At 38.0% G+C, this 22132-nt stretch overlaps 1 protein-coding gene across 6 annotated transcripts in view; it reads left to right on the forward strand.

The window, feature by feature from the left end:
• The window catches only part of ST3GAL3 (ST3 beta-galactoside alpha-2,3-sialyltransferase 3), a 174327-nt gene that overhangs the window by 7764 nt on the left and 144431 nt on the right, over positions 1–22132 (forward strand). Inside the window, exon 1 of one of the 6 annotated variants that reach the window (XM_051624985.1) lies at positions 2729–2803. The exons of the other annotated variants lie outside the window; for them this stretch is intronic. The gene's annotated coding sequence lies outside the window, so the exon portion shown is untranslated. Of the gene's footprint in view, positions 1–2728; positions 2804–22132 lie in introns of those variants that run through there. 6 annotated transcript variants of the gene reach the window in all.

A 22132-nucleotide genomic window follows, 5' to 3' on the forward strand; every position in this document is an offset into this window, starting at 1 on the left:
GTAAGTACTTTGTGAATGGAGGAGTGGCTGTAATGCTATGCTTGGACTAAGCGAGGTGCGGAGTACTTCTCCATCCCCCAACACGAGGATTTGCTTTAATTTTGCATCCTAAAATAGTAAAGTGCTCTTGCTTTTCTAGACAACAACAGTCTTGTTGCTGTTTGAGTCCCTGTTCAAGCCTTTATATTTTCCTCTCTCTCCATTTGTGTGGCTAGCTGATGGGTGCAATTGAGAAACTTGCCTGATTTTTAAAATGTGATTTTATTTGTTTTGCTCAGTTGACCTTAACCTGACTTAGTGTTTTACTTGCTTGACTCCTCTGCATTTTCTCCCTGTCCCCCTGTAAGTTTAGGAAGGGTATGTTCCTGTGACTTTTGATAGGCAGATTAGAATAGTGTTTGTAAGGGATAGCACTCATTGTCTTATATGCAGCCAAAGCTGTGTCCTCTACAGCTTTTCAGAGGTCAAAGTCAGCAGCTTTCCATATTCTGGAAGGTATAACGCAGTGAAAGCACTTTACCTCTCCTAGCAATCGCTCTGCAGCTGAGTGCTTTCAGAGGTGAAAGGAGTATTCATCTCAGCTGACTGTGAACCCTTAGCAATGCGTTCAGCTGGAAACAATACCCCCCTTTGTGTACTGTCTCATCCCCATTAGTGAGTGGTTCTCTGCCTTCCCTCTGTCTTGTCACTGTGCATCGTCTTGGTGCACAAAGCATGTACCTCTGACCTGGAGCCATTGCTGCAATGGCTGTAGTGCCTTCAGATATTACCAGCCTTAATGGCAGCTCCACCCTGTCACTTATTTGATAGAACAGATCACGCAGGCTTTGTCTGTTGGCCTTAGCTCCGGCAGGCTGGCTTTGTGCACCTTTCATGCTCATTTCAATTCCATTTCATGTCAGTTCTGCTGACGTTGTTTGGGCAGTAACTTCTGGGGAAGCAATATATGATTTGTCTTGATTTGAACAACTGTTGCTGCTGTGGTCTTCTGACCATTGCCTTAGTGCTAATTCTGACCATGTCTGTCACAGGGATGCTTTGCAGAGGAGATTTTTCCTTAGATAGTTGAGCCAACCTTTTTACTGCTTTTGTCACTGTAACGTCTTGTTTTTAATCATTGCAGTCTGGGTTTACATCACAGTGTCAGGCTGAGGCAATAAAACACCCAAGTCTGGGTATGACTTGCAAGGACAAGTACAACTGGGTCACGAGGTATAGCTCTGTATGAATTATGTATCTCTTCTGCACTTCAGAAGGAATGTGATTGTGCACCCAGGCATCAAGCAAAAAGTAATTTATACTGTGTGTGAATATCCTGAATAGATGTTTGAACCTGAGAGAGCTGATTTCAGGTAGTTACTCCTTCATGGCACCACATGATTATATTGCTCTTGTAAGCATTTCTTTCTTGAGGAAGTAATAGCATGTGAGGAAAATACCAAAAATCTAGTCAGGTACAGAAACTCCAGGATGTTTCTTAACCAGGTCTTGATATTTTGAATAACTAAATTCCTAAACAATTCAAAAGATATATATACATGTGTGGGCCAGAAGTTAGCATTTTTTGCTCTGTTCTAAAAAATAAAAAGAAGAATGTGTTAAAATTAGCTATTTCAATTTTTAAGAGCTTATAAATGTAAATATTGCTTATCATCAATGTTTTTCAGATGATCTAGGATCCTTCCTACTCTAACTCAGTCCCTGTTACAGTATATAATTTATTTAAAATTTTATTTTTATTTTTATTTTTTTTAGCTATCATCCTGTGAATTTCGGTGTTAGGGATACTGTTTGAACATAAAGTTCATCTGAGTTGCAACAGTGCAGTAACTATGCCCCTTAATAGCTTCCGAAAGAAAGAGTTGACACAGTTTAACTACAGAAAAGTTTAACTAGTATCTTCCCTAGCTACAGTGAGTACATGTTCTGAAGAGTATCTTATTTCAAGAGGTTATGCACAGATGCATGTATGCTTTAAAAGAAGTAGTGAAAATGAGATGGCACAGAAATCTATAAAAGCTGAGTTTCCCCATCAAATAAGTATCTGATAATTTCCTGTATATGAAGGCTCACTCCAAATAAATGTTGACAAAGTTAATAATTTCAAAGTGCAATTGCATCTTTCTGTCTTTGTCAAAAAATCATCAAAATTAATCAATCTTAATACTGTATAAAGCATTGCTTTTCAGCTAGGATTGTGTCTAGAAACCCTAATTAAAAAAATATTCATGAAAAGCTTTTCTTAGGATGAAGGGCAGTAACTTGAATAGACTTGATTCAGGGAGGCAGAGGATGAGGCACAGGAAAGTGAAATTATTATATGATGTCACACGGCCCCTCAAGGGCAGAGCTATGATAGAATAAAGGTCTCAATGTTCTTGATCTAGAGTCCAGTTTGCCAAATGTGGCTCACAGGTCTGTAATTATGCTTTCTACATCTGCACAGCTCAGGAGGGCAGTAATGCTTAGGCTGCTTGCTTGGTGGAGAGATCATCTGCTGATATGTGTAAAAACACAGCAGTATTTCCAAGTACTGTGTTGATAATAAAACAGGTGATAGTCTGCATGGGCAGTGCTGGTGACCTGACGCAGGTACTGGAATTAGGGTAAGATGTGGCTAGTGTCAATTGCTCCTAGAAGTTGCCCAAGATGCATCTGGAAGTGCCTTAAGAAGTGTACAACCTGAACACTTGGACATGATTTTTTGGTTTTTTTTCCAGCCCTCAGATTCACCATGTCAAAGGCACCATACTTCATGCTTTCCAGCTGCATCAATACCGCAACCACATTTTTAATTTTAAAGGTATTTTTTTTTAGTATAATGGAAAAGTTTTATTTTGCACTCCATACTCAAACATAAAACTCTCTTTTCTATTTAAACTGTAAAAAAAATTACATTCAGGCACAGACTGAGCTTCTAAAATTTCTGCTCAAAGGATGAAAAACTGTGCTTTTGAAAAGAGCAGAATAATGGAACAGTTGAGGCAGTTTTAATCATAGCAATCACTAATGCTCTAAGTATAATTAGAAACCTAATTACTGTGAATTTAGTTGCTAAGATTTTTCTGCCTTTTGAGACTTGCCCCACACAATTCCATCAGGATCCAAATACAGCCTAGGCAGTTCTCCTTTCCATTGCTAGGAAATTAGTAATGCTGCTGTTTCCTGTTAGCACTGTTGCCATAATATCTGTGTAGAAGTGCCTTATCTGAACATTGGAAAGGCTTTTATTATTTTTAAATATGATTCATTATACCATTCATTTCTATATTGTTGAGTTCAGAGCTTTTGTGTTTGGGTCCAGTGCTTTAATAGAAATAGAAGCTCGAGTTAACACAGTGTAAAGACTGAAAATTGAAGAAAATGTGTTAATTCTGTTCGAAATTTCTAAATTTCCCTCGTATTTAAGGATGCTTCAAATGTAGTTTGAATATTGATAAACTTTGGAAAGAGAAGTGTGCACATGGAAAAAAGACCTTATTTGCATTACAAAAATGTTAAAGCTTCAGTACTTTATAATAATATATTAATTATTCTTTCTGAATATTTTGTTTCCCACAAAGTTAGTTTTATAATTACAACATAGTGTATTATTTGAGAAATCGTTTGTGCTTTGGTGAAGAGACTATGCTGTTATATGAAGGGACTGCCTTTAGACTGGTATTTCCTGGCCTTTGAATGCTTTAAGTTTCTCAGTGTGGTTACTAAAACTTTCCTTTTTTAAGAATTAAAAATAGCTCAGAAACTAGGGCTAAGTACACTTTATCCCATACTTTTCTATGCAAATTACACTTGTTTCAAAGGATAGATGGATGAAGGACTAGACAAATTTGCTTGTTTCTAGTTATTTGCTGCTTTTCTGGTACAGCCTTTATGCCGATGCAGAATTCCTTCTTGTGATTAACTGTAATGACTACTGGAAATGGCAGTTAAGAAGTAAGTGCAACCATCAGGTAAAGAACAAAAAAAATGGTTTTAGGAAGTTCACACATTTCTAGCAGACTTTATAACTGTAGCATTAAAAGAACTGAGATTAAAAACATTCTTGGCTGTTGTGTATTCATTGCTGTTGTTGACATCATGCTGTACTAGTAGTATACCTTGCTCAGCAGTTGGCTTCTTGTGCCTTTGCAGGAGTGGAATTACCCCATAAATAGCTTTTCTTATCCTTGTCCCTGTCCACAGTGTTAACTAATCTCGTGATGATTTATTTTTTCAAGGACCTGTTTATAAAAATGTTTGAGATATCTGTATGATTAATTTGAATTTTTCCGTTGTTTGCATGGAAGAGAGGAACAAAACCTGTAAGAAAATTTACTCCTGCAGTCAGCTTTGCTGCTTGTGTTGTGGACCAGCTGGGTTTGAAGAGTTAACTCACACTTGTGGGAAGGTGTTTAGTAGAGGTGTGATATTTACTGTCAAATCTGAGAGCTCAATATAAAGTGCCTGGAACTACCTCTACAGTATCCTTATTACCTCTTCCTCCATGAGGAAATCTTTTTTTGTTGTTGGTCTTGTTTTATGCTTGTCTGTTCTTATAATCAATGATTTTTTAAAGAGGTGTTATCTCTCACACTTAAAGAAGTTAAATTTGCACAGGATACTGTAATTTTCCTTTTTTTCATGAGGAATTGAGGTGGGTTTTTTTTTTCCTGGTTCTCCAGTCTGTTTTTCTTCACCTAAACGCTTTAATCTTTGCAAAGACTAAACAACAGGGTAGGTAATGTGAAATGAATTCTGGACTTGCTGTGCTGGAGAAGTTTCTGCTGGGCCCATGGCTCAGGGGCTTCTGCTCCTTGGCTTGCATTCATCTATGCTGGAAAAATTGCTTGTATAGTGAATCTAGTGTGAAAAGACAGAGGCTTTCTGTCTCCTCTCTCTCCAGCAGTTTAGGAAATGTTATTTTTAATCCATACCGGTCATGCTTCAACCAAGACGTGTGCTAAAATACTCTTGCAGCCACTCAGGTGAAAGGTGGAGCTTGAAAGGCTGCGGTGGAGCGTGCGGTTATTGCAGGTACCGCGTGAGGGCAGCAGATTCCTCTGCATCACCCCCCCACCAGCTCCCCAGACAGGTCAAAACCTGCTGCAAGTTGAATAAATATTGCTCCGAAGAGAATCACCGCAAACAAAAACCCAAAACAGACCCGAAATCACAGCGTTCTTCTTCCCTCTGCAGTTACAAAGTGGCAGCTGCCATTCCCTGGGTGACCTTAAGTAAATCCTATATTAAAAAAACCTTCTGTAGAGTAATTTGGTTTCAGAGAAACTTAATTTGGAGGAAGCTTGCTATTAATATCCAGTCTACTAGTTTTGCCAGTAGCTATTTTAATAATCTGATGAAGTCCCATCTTGTGACAGGTTTCTGGTTTTGCTTCTTGATGCTCCTATTCAGAAGGTCTTTTAATGCCTTTCCCTAATAGCTGGATTTTTATATATATATAAAAATTCATTTGAATTTATGCATATGCCCAAAGAAGCTGGGGAGAGTAGGAGACACTGCACAGGGATGCCAAATGGTGATGACTTGTTTATAATTTTTAAAACAGCTACTTGTGTTAATATCACATACTTAAAAGAGAGAAGCAAAATTAAATTTTAGGGAGACAAGTTTGTGTTAAGAGGCAAGTCTGTTATCTCTCTTTGCTGTTTCATGGCAAAATCTGTATGGATAAGTTCTGCCCCTCTGTCATTGGTAACAATCTCATATAAGAACAGCTGTGTCTGGTCAGACCAGAGGTCCAAGTAGTGTGATGTCTTAGAAAACTCTTAACGGGGTTAGTATTTACTGTTGTTTCTCCCATCCCACTTTATTCTCTTCCAACAATGTGTGACCTTTTATCTTCTGAGATAGATGTGTTTTCTTTTAATGTAATAGTGCTTGCTAAGATATTCTGAGCATGAATTTATGTGACTACTTTTCAAACCTATATGTAAACGGCTGGTACCGTATTCCTGTGGTATTGAACTTCCCAAACTGATGCTGCTATGTGAAAAAGCACCCCTAAAGCCTGGTTAAAACATACATGAATTAGGAAAACGGGGAAATAAATTGTTTTTTCTAGAAACATTTGGTAAAATTGCCCTAAATGAATAGTGAAATGGTTTGGGGTTTTTTTGCTTTTAAAAAGTGATTAAGAAAATAGTGTGATGAATGTTTAGGTGTGGATAAACATTATGATGAAAGTCTAAGAATTTATCTGGGTTCAGAAAATAATGTCTATGTAGAAGTTGAAAAAACGAATAATGGCTGACTAACCAAAATTTTAGAAAGCCAGATTAAGAAGGAGGATGAATCTTACTTCAAGGTATCAATCTTCTTTCCGTGAATTCACTAGGGAAAAATATTCTGATGGAAGGGCTTCTATTAAAGATGCCTCAGATGTGATTAAACAGAAGCATATTTCTTTCCTGTGAATTTTTGCCATAAACTTGTAGTGGATACTCTCAACAGGAATTCCAGTGTATTGACATCTGATGATTTTAGGTTCCAAATCTACCCTTTTAGGAAACCTATTTCAAATTGCTGTTCTTTTCCAAATGTTTCCTATATTGTAAACACCTAACACATCAAGTGCACATATTAATTATTTCTTTAAGAGCAACTAATCTTTGTACTTGTTAGGTTCATGTGGCTTACCTATTGATACAAGATCAACTTGAAGGTGAAAGTAGATTTATTGTAGCAAAGCAGGGTTAAATTTTGAATTAGGCTTGGGAAATAGAATTTGTCTATGAATGATGCTGGTGGTCTCTTTTCTGTTACTTTCTGTATCATTGTTTTGAAACTCAGGAAAGCTTAATAATAATCCATCTTCTGGCTCAGGTTGATTCTGAGAAGTAAATTAAGGCTGATTTGATGTGACCAATCAATCAATCTCTTCCTGATTTGCTTTTGTAGTAAATTAGGAATGCAGTGTTTTTCTGGAGCAGAATCTCTGGCTCTGTCTTGATTCTGTTATTTAAAACAGAATCCTTTTTGCTTCTCTTTCACCTGAATTTATATTAACATATTTTGGGAGTTGGGGGGGCAGCCCACTTAGCCATTGTCATTGGATGCTTGATAGTAAAAAGAGCTTTTTTCTTACTAAATATAATTGCACTATACTCTCACAATTTGTGCACATGTGTAACGTAAAAAGTGGAGTACAAAACAGTTTTCATCTTGTATTATGTGTCCAAATATAGAAATCTAGAGGAAAATACACCTACATTTATTCGTCTTCATGTGCCCCTACTGTCCAGTTCTTCCTGGTTTAAAATATCTTCCAAAAGTTTTCAGTGTTTTTAGGAACAGAGCAAGACTTTGTAAACTTACAGGATAACACCAGTTGGAAAGAGTGTAAGGAGGTCTCTAGTCCAACCTCCTGGTGAAACCTCATCAATTATTAGATGAGACCAGGTCTTTAGCCAGTAAGGTTTTGAAAACCTCCAAGAATAGAGACTGCGTAACCTCTTGTTACAACCTTTCCAGTCCTTCAGTGTTTTGATGGTGAACAGACTTTTCTTTACATGCAGTCTGAACTTCTCTTGTTTCAGGTTACACCCAGTGTCTCTCATCATCATACCATGCAGCACTTTGAGAATCAGGCTCTATGTTTTTGGTGATCTTCCTGCAGATGTTGGAGGGCTGCTGGTTTGTCTCCCTAAAACTTTGTCTTCTGTAGGCTAAACAAGCCCGGCTCCCTCAGTTTTTCCCTGTAGGTCTTGTCTTAGTGCCCTGGTATATGATCATCTGCACAGTCCCCTGTTTGTCTGTAGACCAGGCATGATCCATTAGATAGCTCGTTGTCATTTGGAGGGTTTTGTGGTGGTGTTTTTTTTATTTTCCTAAACTTTTTTCTGTTTCATGTCAGTTAAATAATTCCATATACTTTCTGGTATTTCACCTTTTGTTTCATTCATCTGCTTATTGTGGATTTTTTTGCTCTGGAGGTGTATGACACCTGCATTGGATTTTGCTGAAGAAATGCCAGATCAATAAAGAGACACTTAACATTGAATGTATTATATTGAATGTATTGACTATACAATAACAATATAGGTAATGCTGTTTGCTACTACAAAGGCCTTTTGCTTGTTAAGAGGCTCAGTCCAAAAGCAGTCACTGTTATGAGGGAGTATAGAACAGAGGGATGAGTGGAAAAACAGACTTCAAGCAACACAAACCCTCTCTAGACAGCCTGTTCCATGGTGCTGTAGTAGAGAAATTTTTCCTAATGTCCAGTCTGAATCTTCTAACCTGTAACTTGTGGCACTTGTCACTTCCTTCCCCTTAAGGACTCACAGGTTGGTGTGGGCAATGAGTAATGCCTTTTTTTTTTTTTTTTTTCCCTATGAGCTCAGAATAGCAAAGAACTGTTTGAAAGAGGGTGCTTGGCGCAGGCTGCTGTGTAACCAGATGTCAAGGACTGGTGTGAAGATGATGGTTGCAAGGGAGACCATGCATGGGGTAATTGGTTTCCTCTGGAGAAGACAGTGATGCTGAAAATAGCTGGATTGGGTTTGAACACTGCTGCATTTGAACTGCTTTTACTGCTGCCAGCTGCTGCTGATAGGCTTGTCTGGGTTGTGACTGAAAATGTGGAGAACACAGGTTTTATTTTCACTGTAGTGGCTGCAAATTTAGGTTTGAAACTAATTTGAAGGGGAATTGTGTGACTGCGATATGTTGCACCCAAAAGAAGCAGTGTCCTTAATGCCTCCCTTGTGTACTTCTGTTTGGTTTTTTTCTAATCCTTTTGATTATTTGTATTGCTTCTTCTGTCATGTTTCAACTTTTCTAGACTTCTTTCTTCAACTTCTAGTTCTGCAGTTTGTGGTACAGTACAGATGTTATTTTCCAAACTATTTTTGAGGTAGTTTGTTTTTTTAAGTCAGGGATCCACACTAAGCCATTTAAATCTCTCCCATCAATTGCTTCATTGATTCAAAACTCAGTGGTGTAGGAACACTTGAGGTGTTCCCTCAGTTGTGCAATAAGTTGTGTGCTGATGATGGCTGTCATGCAGTATGTTGCTGACTCATCTACCTTTAGAGTTCTTCTAGCTGTTGCTCACAATTATCTGTCTCTCTGTCTGTCCCCCTGGTTGTAGTGACTGCACCAACTGTAGTGGTTTTCTCTTTTTCGTAGCAGCTCCACTTGTCCTTCAAAGGTGAGATCTCCAAATCCTTGCAAGCTACTGAGTGACAAATAACCATCTCTTTTCTTACAGTAAGAGTTGAGAAGTGAGTATGTTCCTCTTCTAAGCTGTTTTCTCTTAAAATAATGTTTGTCAGTTCCTCCTAGCATGTGCCAGTGTACACTTTATAAAACATTTTAATTAAAAAACATTATTTGTGGTATTTCCTTTGTCCATGTCCAGTGGGACCTGTTAGGATGAATGTTTCCAGAAGGCTTAATTTTGCATTGATTGCTGGGTGGTTGCCTTCCCTACATCCTGTACAGTGTGAAGCCTCCTCTATGGAATATCTGTCTGGTCCCATAAAATATTTGGGGAAATGTGGTTATGTGCTATCATCTGGGGTATAAATCCCATGCAATTGCATGTTGGATGCTGTGCTCTCAGCATTATAAACACCTGGAGATGCTTGTGTATTAGAAGTTTTATCTCAAAGATAGGAGCAAGTCTAAGTTAATGATTTTTAATTTCTCCTTTGCATGTTGTTTCTCCATCAAGACAAATACTTTTGGCTTCTCTTGAAGGACAGGCTTAAAAGTGTCTCACGTTTGTAGATGAATGGTGGGAAGTTGTACTGGGAAGCTATATTGCTGTGATTTGTAAGCATTTTGGGAGTTGGGCTGTATTGAAAAATAACATCTTCTGCCATTATTGTTCTCCTGATCTTAAAAATGGGTGAAACTTTATTTATTTATTTTTTTTTAAATGCCCTAATGGCCCGAAGTTGTGAGAATATCAGTCCTGAATGTAGGTAAGGAAGAAGTAGTGTTAAGTTCCAAAATACGTATATAAGTTAAAAAAAACCACACACACACACACAAAAAAAAAACACCACAAAAAACCAAACAACAACAACAAACAAAAAAACAAACACAAACCACATTTGGTTTTAGTGCCAAAATTTCACTTCTTTTAATATTTATGTTATGTTGCTCAATGCCATTATCTTGCATTTATGTACTCCTGGCAATCTATCTTTTAGCCCAGCAGCCTCACTGGCATTAAAAAACAACTGGGAGTGAGCTGGAACTGCAAGGCAGTTTTGCGCTCTGCTGTGTAACTGTTAAGTTACTTTCTAAGATACTTGAGTAAATACTTAATTTGTAAATGGATTGTTTGCAGGTTTTTTTTTTAGTGTAGATTAATGTATTTAATTTCTAGTACTGTTTATTTTCCTGATTATTGGATCCTAAATAGTGCTGCTCATTTTAGAAGCTGTATTTCTTAACAATGGCCACTCAAAATGTTTTCCTTCCTAGAAAATTTTAGAAAATAGCCTTGGAAAGAACTGCAGGAGGTCTTTCTCTGGGCTTTAGAAACAATATTTTTAATGTCAATTTATGCCAACAGATGTCAGAAGTGCTCCGTAAAATCTAATGATGGAAACTTGGACATTCTATCCCAGTGCTTAATTATTCTTCCCTGCAGACAGATTTATTTTTTTTTTCCTGATGTGTGCTTTAAATAATTTTGGCCACTATCAAGTCAATTTTAATCTTTTGTGATCTTCCACCTTTTTTCCCCAACATATGTTTATGTATTTTAGGTTAGTTGATAGGTTATTTTCTTCAGATTTGGGATTTTTAATCTTTATATTGGAGAAAGTGTTTCTTGAATCTAATCATTTGAACTTCTAAAGATTTTATGACCTGTGTGTATTTTTTTGGAGTATAGTACTGCAGAATATATTTTTTGGAGGTGCTGTGTGTATGAGTGGAGCAGAAAAATGGGGCTGGCAGTTATGCTCTAATTCATGCTTTTCAGTGCAAAGACGTTGGGGTTCCAGTATCATGGTGCTGATTCAAATCCACATTCCCTGTTATAGCACCATTGTGTCCACCTGGAAGTGCTCTGTTCCCTTGCCAAGATTCAAATATTTGTATACTTGCCATATACTTGGTTGTCTTGTTGCTGTTGCTCTGGAATTTATAAAAATGTGGCTCTGAGTTGCTCTAATGGAAAGACATGAAACCATCTTTGAAGCTTAAAAATTGTATTCTTTGGCCAAAGGCAGTTGGCTGCTGTCTCCTATCTCTCCAGAAAAAGGCACTGAATGAGGTGCAAGTGTCTGGTTGGGAGTATCATTATGGACAACATGTTTTGTTGGGTTCTTTCAGTTTCAAGCTCAGTAGATGTTTTCTGTCATGTGTATCCCTGCCCTGATATGCTTTTGAGATCAAGCAGTATGGGCTTCTTTTCTAATGCAAGTTGTACTGCTTTGTTTCTTCTCATCTCTGTACTGATGGGTTATTTCCTATTCTTATTTTTTTCTGAGAACAAGTACTGTGTAGGACTGAATTATACTTCAGTGTATTCATTCACAGTTCAATTTGGGAACAGTAATCTTAACCACGTAATCTAGTTAGAGCTTTCCTTTCTCTTGGGTGTTTTTTCCTCCTTGCTGCCTGTTCATACAGGCATTCAGTGATTAATATGCCTGTGCTTCAAATCAAGCTTAGGAGCATTTTTTGCCCCGTAGTGCACATCTAGTCTGTTCTTATCCTCCCTCCCCTTGCTTTCTACATTATGTAAGAACAGTATGTACATCCATTTCTGAACTCCTCTGCCATAAAGATCACCAGCTAGACTCTGGAAGCATGGTGTTTCCTGAGGTTTATGGCTTGTGCTGAAGCTTCACCGTGACCCTCTATGAATAGCTCTGAAAACTTCATCCCAAGGAGAAGACGAAGGACTCCCTGGCTGACCTCACTGTTTCTGCTCTTGATGTCCTGAAGGTGCAATGTGATGATCCTTAGCCATCCAGCACGGAGGTGGTGGGTTGTCTTAGGATATCAGCCCTCAAGCTGCTGTTTGAAGAACCTTTTGATAGAATATTTGGACTTCTCTGTGATGTGTCACTGTTGGATGATCCACTGATCTGAAAATCTAAAGTCCATTTTTGGCTTTACAGAAATGAACCAGAAAAATATTACTGTGGTTTTGACTGGCTCTGGTCTTCCTTAGAGGACAGTCTTCAAATTTATGTGTTTTTTTTTTTATTTATTTTATTTTTGAAAAAAATTTTAAGGCTAAAATTATCTGTCATTTTCCAATCACACAAAAAGGCCTTGGAAAAAAAATTAGACTTGACCCAAAACTTGACTCGGTAGTGGGAAGAAACAAATTTGGAATATCTTTACAGGAAATGAGGTAGTTAATGACTAAAGCTAGGTAGGTGTTTTGGTGCCCTGAATGTTCTGATGGTCAGAGCTGGGCTTCATCGTATGCTATGCTGCTTTGTAACAGTAGAGGGTACTGTTGTTGTAAGATATAAAACGATTTCCTTCACATGGAAGTTAGATTTTTTTTTTCTAATTATATTTTTTTCACTCCTATTATATTGGTCACTGGAACTGTTGACATGTCATTACACAGTCATCTTTGGGTCACCGCCTTGTCTTCATCTCATCCATTTATGGGTTTACTATGTAATTTTGTGGACAGTCCCATAATGAAGTATGAATATTTTCTTGTTTTTTGTTTCTGCCACAAGAAGTGCTTCAGAGATGTGTCTTCTGATATAGTTTGTTTTTCCCTCACTCTTGTGGAAGGACTGTTCCTTCTTTGTTCTAGATTGAGGTGTTGATTATGCAGGATGGCTTTCCAGAGAGTTCTTCTCCTGGAGATAAGGTGTAAAAAGGAATGAAAACAGTTTGAGGGTAAAGCTACAATTATTCCTTAACTTTTGCTGGGCAGCCTTGCAACAATCTCTCCCCCTCTGTTTTATTTACCACATTCTTACATAGACTCTGGCTGCTGTTCACCACAGAGTGGTGTTTTATTTGAATGTTGACAGGTGTGCATTTAAGTCTTGCTTTTAAGGAATGTTACTGCTTTGCCAGGGATCATTTCAGTTCTGCAGAAGGGACCCAAACTTTCCAAATAAAAGTTTCTGAGGGTATAGTTACATGGTGTGTTGATTTTGGTGGCAAATCTGGTGTAAGTAACTGCATAGCAGCATTTTAAACAAGATTATTTTTGTGGGTTTTGTCCCATATTTTTTCAGTGATCCAGTTTGTTACCTCCCCCCATCCTCTGAGCAGTTGTCTTGGCACAGCTGTGCTCAGGAGAGTTGCAGTGATGTGCTGGGCCAGGCAGGGTGTGAAAATTTACTTAACTTTGCTTTACTGCCCAGGTACCATGTAAGTACACTTGTAGGTTGGTGTTAATTTGGGGTTGGAATTGGTAGTCCTGATGGGAATGAAAGACCTTCCATTTTGGTCACTACCGTATTCTAACTGTACTGTAATATAATATATTTATGCTGTTGGAAATCCTAATGTAGGTTTATTTGTTGTTGTTCCTGCAAAAAATGCTGTTTCCAAGTAAAGTTTTCTAGGTAAAATTACTTAAGCCATAATGCAAGAAAAGACCCCTCATAGGTACAAGGTGAGTTACATAGTGTGGGATTTGTTGGTCTAGATATAGTATCAAACTCATTGAAACCCCAATTTCTTTAGCTGCTGACTCTTTTCCATTATAGTTTGTCCACATTTGTAATGTTACTGGTACTGTCATGTGATCCTAGTGAAAGATCCTATATAGACAAGCTTGAAAGAAATTTATTCATAAGTCCAATTACAAAGAAATATATAATAAAAAATGCAGGGTGTTTTGCCACATTGACCTATTATCCAGGGGAGTCCTTGTGGTGGCTCAAAGGAAGGCACACAGGGAATTGTGTTCAGGGGGCATTCAGGGCTGTATTGTGAAGCTGTTCCTTCTGTGGCATCACTGTTTAAATTTTCAGTTGTAGAACGTGGAGCAATAATAATACATCTGTTTGAAACCTTCTGATAGGTGCAGTTTCACAGAGATTTGTCAGTTCAGGACACTTCAGTCATGTTGAGTATATTGAACAACTGCAGCGAAACTACCTGAATCCTCTGAGATAACTCAGGTGATTCCTGGCCTGGAGACTCCAGTTTGGACATGATTGTATTTAATTTTCTGCTCCTCTTGTGAGAGCCAGTAGGAAAGAGCTGTTTATTATGGGTAATAATGGGTAATTATCAAGGGATAACAAGAATCTGGCAAGTGATCCAGCTGCCTTTTCAGGATTGGTTTTCTTATTGGAGTTTGTTTGGTTTTGCATGGTTCTTCCCATGGCCAGTTACCTGTAAGCAGTGGCTGTGCCAGCTGGTATTTAAGGGGAGTGGAAACACAGCTCTTAAATGTGGTATCTCAGTCAGAATTGCAGAATAACATCCTAGTTAGTAATCAGTATTGTTGGTCAGCACAGATGGTGAAGTGCTGGCAAAAATACTTGCAGTGATTTGAGAAGACTCTGCTTGCTGTTAGTCACTACTACCAGATTAGCTTAATTAAAGCCAGCTGTGGGGAGGTGGTCTGCTGCAACTGATAGATCTCATTTCCTTCTCTCAAGTGTCTGAGGGCCTGGAGCTGGTGATAACTGCTTGCTTGGATGCAGTGAGGATCTTAAGGTGGCTGCAGTTCTCTTCCATATGTGCAATTTTGAAGTTGGCCCTAAATCCTGATTTTTGGCTCGCATTTCTCCATATGGATTCCTTGGCCTTGAGATGCTGGGGTCTGTGTATTGTGTTGAATAGCTTCTATTATGGTTAGTGTTGCTGTTACTCAGTTCGGTTTGGGAAAATTAGTGGGCATGTTTGTTTTAATGTGGTTTAGAAAGAATGTCAAGGTTGAGCCTGAGAAAGATGCTCTTTTATTAAAGTTTAAAAACCTCATAAAACCAGAAGAACCCCTCCCTCCTCACTCAAATCCTGACTTCAAAAACCCCCAGTTCAAGTCATTTGGAAGTATGTTATGCAGTTTGGTTTCTCTGAATGACCAACAGTCCTTTGTGTTTTGTGACCTGGTGTCTCAGACTTCTGCAATATCATTTATTTGTAGAATGCCCTACTTTTTGCTGTTTCCTTTCACTTAATCCTCTTATCCCTTTCTCTATCATCTGTTCAGTTGTGCAGTCAATTTTGCAATCAAACTTAAGGCCAAAAAGTTGCCTGTGTTGATGGCTTGTCACAAAGCAAGAAGAGGCCATTTTCTGTTTCTGAATTGATCCCAGACCTGCCAACATCAAGCTGTTGGGGTTTTTTTTTGCCAGTCAAATGAAGTTGTGTTAGATGATGCAGCTGTTTTAGAGTAAAGTTAATAAAATGACTGTTGCCTTTTATAAGGAGCTCTGTTAGTGGAGTAATCCAGAAATGGCAAAACTCTAAAATTTGTGAATCCCAGTGAGCCTGTGAAATTCTGGCTGGGCGCATGCTTCAGCAGGTGGCTGGGAATAACAAGGAATGGGGTCTGTCGTGGAGTGCTGTGGAAGGCTTGTCTTTCTGAGATTACAGTGGGTTTTCTTTGTGGAAATTGAATTAATTTAAGAATGGGAGTTGCTCTTTGCAGCTCTCAATTTATGAAGTTTGAGCTTTCGGTGAAGTAAAATTGGCAGTTTCACATGAACTTCATCACAACCATTTGATGTTTCAGTGATGCTGGTACTGCTGGATGCTGGGTTACTGCTCTTATGCAAGCTGCTCCCTTGTCTTTTTTGATTGAAATAGTCCATCAATCTGGACTGGTTTTTGTTTTATTGTTTTGTTTTCTTTTGGTTGTTTTCCCTGAGGCCCTGCAAGTCCTCTGAAAGTCTACATCGATACTCTAAAGAACAAAGCTGCTGTAGGTGTTTCAAAGATGTGACTGAACACTGTAGATTACTGTGTTGTGGCAGATCCAATAATTTGGAGCTTAAGATTTGTAGTGTTTGTTTTAAAAAGAGGTAATGAAAAACGTAGGTGAATGCATGTTACCAAGCAAGCAGAGTTGCATCTATAATTACATTTCTACCAGGCTTAAACATTTTAAGTTTCTTTTCTTTGATATTGTTCCAGCTTGTAGTAATAATGTTACCTATTGTACTTGCATGTTGCAAACTTGCAAGAGACTTTGTAGCTTTCGCAAACAGGTCAGCCGAGATTTTTGGATGCAGTGTAGCAGATGAGCCGGGTCACATGCTGCTTATCTGCATGACAGTTCTCTTGGAGTTAACTGCCTATTTCCGTTTTGCACAGGAGCTTTGTATCACTGTAGGCTTCATTTCTGACAGATAAGGATCATTTCAATACAACTTATTCTCGGACAGTAAAAGTTCTTGTAGCTGGAGGTGAGACTGGCCTCTTCTGTTTACTACTTTCCCCCCGTGGGGGAATGAATAGTAGCTTGGTTCTGCATTTAAGCCGTTGCTGATTTCAAACTACATTATGAGTTGTTGTGTTTGGTTGTGTGGGGTTTTTTTTTTGGAGTTTGTTTTGTTTTGTTTTTAAAGAAAGCTTGCTTGCCTGGTGAAACAATTTACTTAGGTGCCAAGTAGTTTAATTCCATTGATCCTATACTGGAACCAATGCTTCTTAGTATTTAATCTTCTGAGTGCCTAGAAGTTTGTTTTCTCACTGGCTTGTTTCTCTGCCAAGTGCTAATTTAAAGGGATTAATTGTATTTTTGTACATGGTGTGATAGGAGGAAAACTTTCTTTATATTGTCTCCAGCTGTATTTCTCCAGGGCTGGGTGGTGTGATGATGAACTTCTGATGCTGCTATTTGAGTAAGTTATTAATTGTCCAGCAATTTCTGCACATGGAAATGAAGTGCTACTGACAGTATTTAATCCATCTCTGGGTTATTTTTCCAATGTTGTGATGAACCGTTTTTGTTTTTGTTTTTCAAACACTTCTCTGAAAGAAAATAATAGGAAATGAGAATCTATATGTGCACTGTTCAAAGCTAGTGTGGTTTTGGTGTTTTGTTTTGGAGGCTTTATTTTGTTTATTCTTTCCTCTGAGGATGAGAGCTTTCATAGTCACACAGATCCTCTGGGAAGAGCATTTGTTTTTGACGTCCTTCTAGGATGCACAGATGACTTCTGGAACATCTTTATTTTAGATTTTCCTGTGTCGTTGTTTGGTTTAAGCTCTTGCATAGATGTAATTGTAGGACCAGTTAGTGTGGCTGGAAAGTGAAGACCAACCTTAGGCATATAAGCTGCTCTTCAAGACATTTGGCTTTGAAAGAACATGTGCATATACTTGATATCTCTCTGTATGTATCTACTACCTATAAAATCATGTGCTTTTTAGAACCTCTCATATCCAAATTTTAGTCCACATTTTGGAAACTGAGTTTTACAATTTGATGGACCAGAAGCCTTTTAAGACTTTATAATCAACTGTGCTGATGCTGTTAAAAAAAACCCAACAAACAGAAAACCCTCACACTTCCCTCCGGCCCCAGATTTCAAAATACACAAGTGAGAAATAGATACAACAGACATTCTGTTCAGTATCACCTTTGGTCTGGGTCCTTGTAATATAAACCAAAGTAGAACATTGTCATTTTCTTGAGAAGATGCCTATAAAGCATTCAGGAGATATTTTATGCTTATACAGTTTTTTTGTACCTTACTTCTTCCTAACATTTGTTTGTGTTCTGGGCATACACAAAAGAGATGAGAAGTGTCACTGAAGGACTGTATATATGAACTTGTTGGCTGTTATTCTGGCAGCTGGCCCAGATGTCTGCTTTCAGGTTTTGGGAGGCTTTTGTCCATTGGTTTAAAATAATTATTTGTAGATAATTTTCAAACAATCTCAAGAGTGTGAGTTTCCTGAAGGAAGTATTTATATTTCTGCTTTTGAGGAAGAAGAGGTTTCTGAGAGCTTGAAAAAGCCAACGCAGAGAAAAAGTTTTTTCCATATCAGGAAGAGGGAGAAAAAAACAACCACAATAGTTAAATGGATCCAGTAGGTGTGAAACTGAGACCAGATTATTAAAATAGCTGTTGTCCTAATTGCTATAAATTGCATGTAGGTATCTTTATTTACGTAAAAAAAAGATAATGGGCAGCAGCCTTCCAGAGCTCTCTGACAGTTATGTGAGTATATGTGTATTGAAGACACTGTCACTACTACAGTTCTTAGACTGTGCTTTGTTAATGTTAAAAGCCCATGTCCATAGTCAATAAAAATACAAGAGCAAAGTGATGTATTTATAATTAGGAATGCTATGCACTTTATAATATCTAAGGTAACAATATATGGTGTTTTTTGCACTATGAAAATAGGAAATTAATTTTCATTGTGCCAGTGCTGTGCAATAAACTTCTAATGAAGAAATTTTAGTGTATTATTCCTTAGTTTGAAACAGAACTTTTTTCAAGGACAAATTTAAGTATGTTTTGCTTTCTTTATCATTTCAGGCTGCTAGTATGTATTAAAGAGTAATAATGTTTGAAAATTTTGAGGGTTTTCTGATATGGAAATAGTTTGGTATTCCAAAAGTTATGTGAAAATAACATGTGTGAGCACTAACCAAGGAATCCGAAGGCAATATGTTGTTTACATTTTTCTAATGATTGAAATAGTAGCTTAAAATTACTTTAAAAAATACTTAGAGTGATTTGGGTCTTTTGAAGTGTGATTGAAAGCAGCCAGAAAGCATTGGCCTATTAATTTTTGTTTATATCAGTTTTATGTCACCAAAATATTGAGCCTGGCCCTTAGTTCCTAAAAGCAAAGTATATTCTCCCTAAACTTTTCCAGCACGTTGGTTTCCCCTTCCCCTTTGCATTTGGGGGCTTGTTTGTCTGTCTCTTCTGGAAAGAAAAACACGTTGGCCTTCCCCTGGAATAGGGAGCTGTGAAGGACACCGAGGAGCTACACACACCAGGTGCTTGAAGCACCGTGTTGTCCTTGTGCCCAGAGTCCCGTTGGTCACAGGCACTGCGAAGTTATGTAGCAGATCCAAATAAATACTAATCACATGCATCAAACATAACAGCCCTTCCTGCTACCAAACAGTTGTTTGGGCACTGCTGAAGACAATAGCGATGTAATATCCTTCTGAAGCATTTGCCAGCAGGCACAGAACACCGCATCTTTTCATTTGGTTCATTCATTGCAGAATAAATAAAATTGGCATGCTCAGAATATTTTAAAAATACATCTGTTCGGAACATGAGCTTTGTTTCTGGCTTAGTTAATTTGCCACTTCATTATGGACGCCCTGACAGAAAAAGAGTGATGTGCACAACGGCAAGTGTACAAGTTGGTTAGGTTCCATGAATTGAATAAAAATTCATTAAAGAAATATATATCTTTCAAGTTCTGTATTGCTCAGAGAGTTGTAGTTTCAATTAAATGACAAGAAATTGAGATCTGTCAGAGAATTACTTTGCAGTTTCTAATGTAACCAGTAGATCTTGATGCCACAAAGTTATTTAGAGATGTGATAATGCTTGGCTATATCCATTCGTAGCTGTCAAGCCTTTTTTCCCCAAGAGTTTTTGAAAAAAGCAGATTGTTTATTTTAACAGCTGAGAAACAATTTAATCAAAGGCCTTGATCAGGGTTGCACGGGTTATAGTCACATTACCCATATTGGCTGTGCTTTAGTTTAGCTGTGAGTTTGCAGCAATGAGCTCTGAACCAGTTGTATTTGCTCTCCCTGGGATGGTCCTTGTGTTTGAGCCTCATTGCCCCATGTCCAGTTTCTTGGTGTGGAAGCAGGTTGGTTGCAGGCTGAAGCATAAAAAGGACCTGATGTCCAGGCAAAGTGGATGGCCATGGAATTTGGGTTTAACTAAGCTTAGCTATGAAGTCATCTGTCAATAAAAAGGGTGTGTTGTTGGGTCAGCCACAGAAATGGAGAGAGAACCTGTGTGGTCTACTTGAGTACTGTATGCTTAAAAAGTTAGTACTGTATAAATGAGGGTAGTATTTAATGAGATGCTGGCAAGAGCAGCAACGTGGAAACTTTTCAACTTTGCACAGTGCATAAGTGAATTGATATTTAGATCAGAACAAAATTTTTCATTGTGGAAAAATAATTCATTATGATATTTCACAATGCTATGCATCCTCAAGTGAGGGTGAATCTTCCCCCATAAGAATGTTTTATGAAACAAGCACCAGCCCCTTCCCACACCTCCATACTGATACAAATACAGGGAGGTGGCACACAGGGACAGGCAGTCAAGTTAAGTGCAACAGAAACACTTTTTTTAAAAAAAGAGACAATTCATTGGAGTAGAAAATTTAGAGTTTACTGGAAGTGTTCTTTACAATCAGATGTTTCCTGTTACTGAAGATGTGCTCTGTTGCTGAGTGACTTTTCCCTTCCCGTAAAGGGAATAAGTTTAAACTTTGAACCTGGGTTTCCTATCAGTTGTAGACAGCACTGGACTAAACTCTTCATACAGTTTGCTTGCCAAAACTTGCAGTCCCTGTGTTTACTGCTGTTAGCTTGCACATGTGTGATTAGGAATTGTGCCTGTGGTGTGTGTGAGTTGTCTTTATACATTCCTCATCTTGGATACTGAAAAAGTTAAAATAATGCTGCTCAGACAGTACACTTGAGATTGTAACTTCTTGTGGTGTCTAAGCATGGGAACACTATGGATTGTTTTTCACAGAGTGGGAGCTGCAATTACACTTAAGAATGGTCTTATGTTGTGGGTTTTTGTTTTTTTTTTTAACCTTCGCTGATGCCATGTGAACTGGTGCATAGGGGATGTCAGAACTGATGCCTTGAGTTGTTAATAAAGAATATGTGTAACTCAGAGCATCCTTGAGGCCATGGTACAGGAGATGTTCTTGTAGTAGCCAGTGCTCTTAAAACAGACATCTTAAATAAACATCTTGCTGTGTTCAGAAGGAGGTGGAAAAGTAGGAAAATCAGTTTACTATAGAAGAAGCTTGGTAAACCAGAATAAACCAAGCTGTGGGGGGCACACAAGATTAATGCAAAGGTAACATGCTTAAATGAGTAGGATGGCATTTATAATTAGATTGAATAAATTACTTAGCCCTTCCCTAAATCTGTCTTCAGCAAATAAAGCAAAGGAAGTCAAGTATGCCCTGTCAAGTGATTTTTTAAGTGCAGGCAGTTGTTTGTGTTTTACCAAATCTGAGGAAGAGAGTTCATGCTTTAAGTGTTCAAGTGTCATCTCTGTGAAACAGAACTGAAATGGTTTACTTGCCTCCAATTCATTGGATATAAAAATTATCCAAAATGTTGCTTAGTCATTATAAGTCTGTGGCATTTTTTTCCAAATCTTTTTTCTTCGGAGCAGGGAAAGTTCTGAGACAAATCTTGTCAAAATAATCCTGACAGTAGCATGTTTCCTGAAAGTGGCATTGCTTTTATGTACTTAATTTTCTGACTAGATGAGACATCAGGATAGTTTTTGTTATTACTGGCCTTTTCCTCACTAAGTTATGAAGAATTTTGTACATGAAGTGTTCCTTCTCTTGTATATGTCATGTTACAGAATATTGATCTCAAATAGAAAATAAATTTTCATAGATATTGAGATGTTTGATACTGTATTTTTCAGTACTCAACTGAAAAAGGGAGACAACTGAATGACAGATCCTTTTCTTTACGGATTGTCTTCTAATTCTGTGGTAAAAAGCAGTGCTCTGAATCAAAACTTTATTCTTTAATGTTGCTGCAGTTGCCATCCCCAGTCCAGGTGATGGAGCTCTGTAGGATATCTGGTCTCTGACCAAACTCTGGAGGTAGAAATTACATTAAAAGTTAAGTATAGGTTGCAGTTCTGCAGGAGTCCATTGGAGTATCTGGAAAGCAGAGCTATGGGATGAGAAACTTAACAGTGATCACGCATGCAAGAAGGCAGCGCAGACCTCAGAGCCTGAGTCTCTGTATGAGGATGTGCCAAATTACAGCCTTATGTTGCAGTGTATTATTGTATTCCCTGTTTGCCTTGGTCTGTGGAGTAGATTACTGTAATGGTATGTGGTATCCAGGCTGTGTTAAATTTTATTATTAAGCTCTTATAACACCCATGGGACTGATGGTTTGTGGTTTCTCAGGACCACTTCCAAAGCAGCACACAATCATTTTTTTCACTTTTTTTTTTTTCTCCTGTAGAAGTTGGCTTTTTACTAAAGTCTGGATTGT

Source organism: Apus apus, chromosome 7 (assembly GCF_020740795.1).
Source record: "Apus apus isolate bApuApu2 chromosome 7, bApuApu2.pri.cur, whole genome shotgun sequence".
In the NCBI taxonomy this organism is placed as follows: Eukaryota; Metazoa; Chordata; class Aves; order Apodiformes; family Apodidae; genus Apus; species Apus apus.